The sequence below is a fragment of the Nanorana parkeri genome, unplaced genomic scaffold, assembly GCF_000935625.1.
Source record: "Nanorana parkeri isolate BGI_ZX_2015 unplaced genomic scaffold, ASM93562v1 scaffold1142, whole genome shotgun sequence".
Lineage (NCBI taxonomy): Eukaryota > Metazoa > Chordata > Amphibia > Anura > Dicroglossidae > Nanorana > Nanorana parkeri.
In genome coordinates, this window is record NW_017307410.1 from 275,999 (window position 1) to 284,394 (window position 8,396).

An 8,396-nucleotide genomic window follows, 5' to 3' on the forward strand; every position below is an offset into this window, starting at 1 on the left:
CAATGCCCCCCCCCCCCCCTCCCCCAAGAGTCACACCTCACATGTGGACAATGACCAGGGAAAGAGATCGTTGTAGTAGGAAATTGTGAAACTCTTCTGGACTTAGTGTTTATGACTCACCCGTGCTGATCTCCGGAGCTTCCTCCTCTTTAACCTTCACATGTCCTTCTTCCTCCTCCTCAGCTTTGACGTCTCTCTGGGTGCCTCCGGGGTCTGTGAATAAAGATGAGAGTGAAGCCCCCTGTACTGAGATGTATGAGAGACCCCAGAGAGTGTGTGTGTGGGGGGAGACTGGTCACGTCTCTTGGCTGGTAACACACAATGACATGATGTGAGGAGAGCCGGAGTCTAATAGAGGCTGATGGCTCCTGACTCCCCCCACTAGACACATTCCGTCCCCCCATTACTGTCTACTGACAGAGGAGGGAGGAGAAGAAGAGATTGTTGTAGTGACTGAACAAGGAGAATCTGGGACTCTTTTCTGGATTTAGTGTTTATTACTCACCTGTGCTGATCTCTGGAGAACGTTCCTCCTCCTTACACGGCTCATCACCCCTCACATGCGGCTCTTCTTCATCTTTCACCTCAACTTTAAGATAAATCAGGTTTTCACCCTAAGCAGCAAAATAAGACAGAATACCATATTATATTGTGCTTAAACGTATTAATATTACTTTGCTGGATCCAATAAGACTCTATAACGATGACATAGAGCAGAATCACATTATTAATCTCACATACTTGATCCTCCTGAGGGATCTCCTGATGTTCCTGTGTGGAGTCGTGGGAATACAGAGGACGGGCCTGAGGGATCTCCTGATGTTCCTGTGTGGAATCCCGGGAATACAGAGGACGGGCCTCAGGGATCTCCTGATGTTCCTGTGTGGAATCCCGGGAATACAGAGGACGGGGACATCTCTCTGGGGTATTTCTGTTCCTGGATCCATCTGTAGGAAACACACACACTGACTGAATACAATGTTTCTATGTCTTTATATCAGAGGATGTGTGTATCTAGGGGGATCCTCAATACTCAGGAAATGAAAGTCTCCTCTTACCCGGTGATGTGGGGGGCGGCCGGTTCTCCATCATGACGTCCTTGTAGAGATCCTTGTGTTCTTCCATATGCTCCCTCTTCGTACCTGGAATAAATGAATAAAATTACAAACAAAAATGTAAAATGTATCTATAAGTAAATCCTAAAACAGAGCACATGACCTATAAAACGAAGCGCCACAGAAAATACTGGAAAATATTTTAGGCGTTGTCACAGACATTTCCTAAGGTACTTTTCTACTCCCCTACGAGCATACGTCCCCATCATTCCCGGTGTTCTAACGAGATGTCCAACTTGTTGAGATCTCCAACTCCCGTCACTTAGAGCAATTGGGCAAGTCGACGAGGCTTGTAAAATACCAGGATTGGCACACGCGCTTTAGCGCCGTCTAGTCGAAATCTACAATGGATGTGACGTCACAAGTTAGAGATCTCGACGAGTTGGCCATTACAACAGAACACCCGGCACCAACAGAGCTAACCATCTAATGTTCTACACATCAGAGGTCTTGCAGGAAGATGATGATTTGTTGGGGTGACATAATCCCACCTAGGGTTGCCACGCGTCCGGTTTTGACCCGTACAGTCCGGTTTTGGTGTGTTGTGTACGGGTGCCCAGCCAGCGGGCACCCGTACACAAGACACTTAGTGCCGACACCGGCACTTTACATTTTCTGAGAGGTGCGGCTGCTGAGGTCCTAGTCAAGTGCGATCTCGAGCAGCCAAATCTGCCTGAAACCCGGGTCTTCCTCTGAGGTGGGGGCAGCCTGTGTCTGTGCTTGCAGCTCAGAGAAAGAGTCGGGTTTCAGGCAGATGTGGCTGCTCGAGATCGCACTTGACTAGGACCTCGGCAGCCGCACATGTGACCGGTCCTCCTCTCGTCTAACTCTGGTGTTCTATCACATAGAGAAGAACGAGGAGACATACAGAGCAGCACAGCCGACCCCAGAGTAGCACAGCCCACCCCAGAGTCGCACAGCCCACGCAAACTACAAGGCCACCTAAAGACATTACTCTCTCCTTTATATTCTCCCCCTAAAACAATTTGACGCGCGCAGCGCTTGAGTGTTCGGGTTTCACTTGAAGAAAAGGTGGCAACCCTAATCCCACCATCCAGTCCACACAGAGTGCTGGGACCCCCTTCTCTCATTATAAGAAGACATTATTACCTCCTCCTCCCTGGGCACACACTCTCCAGCAGCTGCTGAAAGCAGATACAAATCCTAAGTTTGCTTTGTAGGTTTTCCCACCAGAGCTACAACAAAATGGCCGCCGATTTCCTGCACTCAGCATTCCATCAACTCTGCGCGCGCGCGTCACCATAGCAACCAGTCAGCAGCTGGAGGAAAAGCTTCGCTTTGCAAGGCCCAGCTGCTCCCAGGTTGCTGTGGTGACGCGCGTGCGCAGTCACAGCCAAGACCGTGGGCGCGGCGGCCATTTTCTTGTAGCCCAAATGAGGTCCAGACAACACTCAACCAAACTTTTCCCTGTTTCCGGCAGCTGCTGGAGCTGCCAGGCTGAAGAGTGTCTGCCCAGTGAGGAGGAGGTAATAATGTCTTCTTATTATGAGAGAAAGGGGACCCAGCAGTCTCTGTGGACAGGATAGGGGGGATCATGTCACCTCTCAACAAATCATCATCTTCCTTCAAGTCCTCTGATTAGGGTTGCCACCTGTCCAGGATTCACCCGGACCGTCCGGGTTTTGAATGCTGTGTCCGGGTTTCATGGCAGCAGAAACCCGGACACAAGATGTCAGGCAGACGGGGCAACCAAAATTAAGATAGGGACTACTGGTCCCGCACTGAAAATAGTCTCAAGTGGGATATTTACATATGAATGGGCGGCACTATTCATATATGAATAAGCCACCACCCATTCTCCCTAAAAAATGTCAGCGCGTCGCTAGAGTGTTCGGGTTTCGCTTGAAGAAAAGGTGGCAACCCTACCTCTGATGTGTAGAGCCTTCTAGTCTTTTATATAGAGAAGGGAAAGATTAACATTTCTTTCAGGTTTATATTGCTTCCTGTTTTACTGTTGGGGAGATTTCACTTCTCTTCCTGTTACCAGGGCAGGAAGTAAGAGAAAATGTCCACAACGGGGTCACAAACAGCAATCAAACCTGAGAGAGGACTACTTCTTCCCTTTCTATCCTAAACTACTGTAAGCTTTGCCTATTGTTCAACCGTAAAGATTTAACAGAATGATACACTCTCTGCTATATAACTTATACTTGTTCCTGTCAAGGTTTCATCAATTATTTATGTAATGTATTGCAGTGCGAGCTTTAAACATCAAAGATTGTTCCCAGTACGGTCTTCAACATACTGAGGAGTGGGAGGATTTAGAAGGATCTCTACAAGGACGTCATGATGGAGAACCGGCCGCCCCTCACATCACCGGGTAAGAGGAGACTTTCATTTCCTGAGTATTGAGGATCCCCCTAGATACACACATCCTCTGATATAAAGACATAGAAACAATGTATTCAGTCAGTGTGTGTGTTTCCTACAGATGGATCCAGGAACAGGAATTCCCCAGAGAGATGTCCCCGTCCTCTGTATTCCCGGGACTCCACACAGGAACATCAGGAGATCCCTCAGGCCCGTCCTTTGTATTCCTGGGATTCCACACAGGAACATCAGGAGATCCCTCAGGATGATCAGGTAGATGGGACTGAGGGTCTATATGAGTTGGAGTTTTGCTTAGCAAGTCACATATAGTAGTTGTATTTTTATTTTGTATTTTAAGAGTGAAAATTTGTGTAAATTTGAAGTAAAAGAGGAATCAGAAGAGTCGTATGTGAGTGATGATGAGTTGTGTAAGGAGGAGGAAACCCCTCCAGAGATCAGCACAGGTGAGGAATAAACACTAAATCCCGAAAAGAGTCCCAGATTCTCCTTGTTCAGTCACTACAACAATCTCTTCTCCCCCCTCCTCTGTCAGTAGACAGTAATGGGGGGACGGAATGTTTCTAGTGGGGGGAGTCAGGAGCCATCAGCCTCTATTAGACTCCGGCTCTCCTCCTCACATCATGTCATTGTGTGTTACCAGCCAAGAGACGTGACCAGTCTCCCCCCACACACACTCTCTGGGGTCTCTCATACATCTCAGTACAGGGGGCTTCACTCTCATCTTTATTCACAGACCCCGGAGACACTCAGAGGGACGTCAAAGCCAAGAAAGAAATACATGTGAAGGTTAAAGAGGAGCACTTTCCCATAGAGATCATCTCGGGTGAGTAATGAACACTAAACACAGAAGCGATTCACAGAAAAGGGACGTGTGATGATTAAAGAGATGTTCTGTTTTGAAGGCTTGGATCCATTCTTTGTTAAGGACCAGTGGTGGAATTTTGAAGCTCTTTTTAAAAGTTGTAGAGAGAGGATCAGAGTCTACAGACACAGATGTGTAGTATTAGGCCAAGCATGGCTTCCCATGATCTGCCTGCCTATGTTATCTAAGTGGGACTGCCCTCCAGATCCAACCAACAGAGAAATATGGTATTGGCAATCTGTTTGTATCATTATCCTTATTTCACTATGTGCATGTCTCTTACAGATGGATCCAGGAACAGAAATACCCCAGAGAGATGTCCCCGTCCTCTGTATTCCCGGGATTCCACACAGGAACATCAGGAGATCCCTCAGGAGGATCAGGAGACCCCTCAGGAACATCATGAGATCCCTCAGGCCCGTCCTCTGTATTCCCGGGATTCCACACAGGAACATCAGGAGATCCCTCAGACCCACCCTCTGTATTCCCGGGATTCTATACAGGAACATCAGGAGATCCCTCAGGAACATCAGGAGATCCCTCAGGCTTGTCAAGTAGGTGGGCTTTGACCGCACCTTATTTATGATGAGTTGAGTATTTTTTTCGTCACCTTTGCATCTCGTATGTCAACTGCCACATCTTGGCCAAGGGAACATCTATGGTTGGAAGCAAAATAGAAGAGTATAAAAGTTGCCCAAATTTCCAAACCTTGGATGGTTCCATTTGCAACATCTTGATGTAATTTTAAACATGGTCATTATAGTCTAAGTCACATAGTAAACCAGCACAATGCTAGTTCTTACCCCTCGAAGGAACATATACAAAAGCATCTGTGAGCTGGAGGAACATTTATATCAAATGATCTCACTTATCCTTCAATGTCTTATCCCCTTACCTTCATCTCTGAGCCTGATGAAGAACGGGACCGTGCGTGCCCCCGAAACCCCTTGCAACCGAGAGACAGCATACGCCAATAAATGAACACTTGATGCAGTCATCGATTTGGTGTGCTGGTGACATTCTTTAATGATCCCCTTTAACCTGTCTCTGTACACCTCCCCCGAGAAACCAACCATCTATAGAACTTCTTGCTTCCAGATCCCACTCAAGATTTTGAGATCTTTGAGATGTTCCAAAAACTGCAACCACCCAACTTTTCATACAGCCGCACAAATGAGGGTTCCAGCATACAAATCCAAGCTCCAACACCATCAGAGACCTCACTCTCTGATGCATTTCGCTTGGCCTAGGAGACCTCTATTAATCTCAGTGACTAAGCCCATTGGAGAGGGAAGTCGGATTCCTCGGTTGTGCGGCTGTGTTAATTCCCTCAGCAGTGGCATTGATGCAGAGCTTGGACGGGCCCCTCAAGGGCTGTAATTAGGGATGTCCCGATACTGATACTAGTATCGGTATCGGGGCCGATGACGGGCATTTTCGTGAAAATGCCCCGATTCTTAAGGCCGATACGGGCCCATCACATTTTTAAACGGCAGCGTCTGTCCTAGTTCCCGCGCTTGTGGGGACCTCGGCAGCCTGCTGGGAACCTGCAGATAGCTGTCCATGGCAGTGCCTGTCAGGTTTTTTATCTCCTCCTTCCATGGACAGCCCCGGGGGGCGGAACTACGGGCAGTGGAGCCGGAGCAGCCGCCCCAGGGCTAGAAGCTGGGGGTTTCTGCGGCCGATTGACAGGGGAGGACTGGGCCGGGAGAAGGATGGAGGTCGGGGGGCCCAGCAGCGGTGATGGTCGGACGACGGAGAAGATGCTGGGTCCCAGCCTCGCCGGTCTGGAAGTGGATGTCACCCGGGTGAGATCGACAAGCAGCCTGGTGAGAGGAAATCTGCTGTGGGGACAGGTATTCCCAGAATACCTGTCCCCACAGCAGAACACATGTCCCTAAGGCAGAATACTATTCTGCCTTAGGGACATGTGTTCTGCTCTAGGGACATGTGTTCTGCTCTAGGGACATGTGTTCGGCTTTGGGGACATGTGTTCTGCCTTAGGGACATGTGTTCAGCTTTGGGGACATTTGCTCTGCTCTAGGGACATGTGTTCGGCTTTGGGGACGTGTGCTCTGCTCTAGGGACATGTGTTCTGCCTTAGAGACATGTGTTCTGCTCTAGGGACATGTGTTCGGCTTTGGGGACATGTGTTCCGCTCTAGGGACATGTGTTCTTCTCTAGGGACATGTGTTCGGCTTTGGGGACATGTGTTCTGCTCTAGGGACATGTGTTCTTCCTTAGGGACATGTGCTCTGCTCTAGGGACATGTGTTCTGCCTTAGGGACATGTGTTCTGCCTTAGGGACATGTGTTCAGCTTTGGGGACGTGTTCTGCGCTAGGGACATGTGTTCTGCTCTAGGGACATGTGTTCTGCTCTAGGGACATGTGTTCTGCCTTAGCGACATGTGTTCTGCCTTAGGGACATGTGTTCGGCTTCGGGGACATGTGTTCTGCTCTAGGGACGCGTGCTCTGCTCTAGGGACATGTGTTCTGCCTTAGGGGCATGTGTTCTGCTCTAGGGACATGTGTTCTGCTCTAGGGACATGTGTTCTGCCTTAGGGACATGTGTTCGGCTTTGGGGACATGTGTTCGGCTTTGGGGACATGTGTTCGGCTTTGGGGACATGTGTTCTGCTCTAGGGACATGTGTTCTGCCTTAGGGACATGTGTTCTGCTCTAGGGACATGTGTTCTGCCTTAGGGACATGTGTTCTGCAGCTCTGCCTTTGGGACATGGCTTCTGCTCTAGGGACATGTGTTCTGCTCTAGGGACATGTGTTCTGCCTTAGGGGCATGTGTTCTGCCTTAGGGAAATGTGTTCGGCTCTAGGGACATGTGCTCTGCCTTAAGGACATGTGTTCTGCTCTAGGGACATGTGTTCTGCTCTAGGGACATGTGTTCTGCCTTAGGGGCATGTGTTCTGCCTTAGGGACATGTGTTCGGCTTTGGGGACATGTGTTCTGCTCTAGGGACATGTGTTCTGCCTTAGGGACATGTGTTCTGCTCTAGGGACATGTGTTCTGCTCTAGGGACATGTGTTCTGCTCTAGGGACATGTGCTCTGCTCTAGGGACATGTGCTCTGCTCTAGGGACATGTGTTCTGCTCTAGGGACATGTGTTCGGCTTTGGGGACATGTGCTTTGCTCTAGGTACATGTGCTCTGCTCTAGGGACATGTGTTTGGCTTTGGGGACATGTGCTCTGCTCTAGGGACATGTGTTCGGCTTTGGGGACATGTCCCTGGGGAGAAACTGCCCTAAAATCATCAGTCTGTGTTATTTTAGAAAAAATGTCACCTGTCCCTTTTAAGAAAAAGTATCGGTAATTGGTATCGGCGAGTACATGAGGGACTGTACTTCTACTTGGTCTTAAAAAAGTGGTATCGGGACATCCCTAGCTGCAATGGCAGGTGGTTGTAATAGCGTAGTTCATGTTTATTAGGGATTAAGGGAAGTGAAGGACCATTTAAAAACACGGTCAGCATTTGAGCTTCGAGTTAGGACCGCCGTTCTCTGGTTGGTGGCCATTTTGGGTTGTCACTCATTCTTCTGCATGTTTCCGTTTAGTGGCTCTCGGGGTTTGATAACATTTTCTGTTTTGCATTGTTATTTGTTCTTCAGGACGAAAATTTTGACGTCATTAAAGTCGAAGTTAAAAAGGAACCAGAAGAGACAAGTGTGAGGGGGGAGGAGCAGGAAATCGGCACAGGCGAGTATCGAACCCTGATGATAGCGTTACGGATCCTCCTTGTTTAGATACTATAGGCCTTAAAGTGAACCTGTGCTTTGCTCATGCACGCTAAAGTGTAGGCTCCATCAATGACCCCCCCGCCTCCCCTCCTTCTCTTAAGCAGCTGAGAGTAGGAAAGAGCGATGTGCGCGCTGCGTGGCATTTTTCATGAGCTTACAGGGCACACTGCAAGGGTTAACTGCTCATTTACGTCTGTAAACTTACATTGATCCAGTGCTTGATTAGATATAATGTCACATCCAGAGGGCCTCTGGGGATTCTGAAATACACTGCAGCCCTTGGTCACTTCCGGGTGCTGCTGGTCCGACGTTGAACAT

General features: G+C 48.8%; 1 protein-coding gene and 2 long non-coding RNA genes across 4 annotated transcripts in view; 1 reads left to right on the forward strand and 2 right to left on the reverse strand.

Annotated features, from left to right (window-relative positions):
- Nucleotides 1–8,396, reverse strand: part of LOC108796637 (zinc finger protein 208-like) — a 154,972-nt gene that overhangs the window by 90,075 nt on the left and 56,501 nt on the right. The window lies entirely within an intron of this gene.
- Nucleotides 119–8,396, reverse strand: part of LOC108796642 — an 11,707-nt gene continuing 3,429 nt past the window's right edge. The window contains exons 2-3 of one of the 2 annotated variants that reach the window (XR_001941822.1): nt 7,870–7,877; nt 119–130 (exon numbers count right to left, since the gene is read on the reverse strand). This is a non-coding gene — a long non-coding RNA (uncharacterized LOC108796642). Of the gene's footprint in view, nt 131–503; nt 516–7,869; nt 7,878–8,396 lie in introns of those variants that run through there. The other variant, XR_001941821.1, reaches the window with a different exon arrangement.
- The window catches only part of LOC108796641, an 11,232-nt gene continuing 3,430 nt past the window's right edge, over nt 595–8,396 (forward strand). The window contains exons 1-2 of the long non-coding RNA XR_001941820.1: nt 595–605; nt 3,850–3,855. This is a non-coding gene — a long non-coding RNA (uncharacterized LOC108796641). The remainder of the gene's footprint in view (nt 606–3,849; nt 3,856–8,396) is intronic.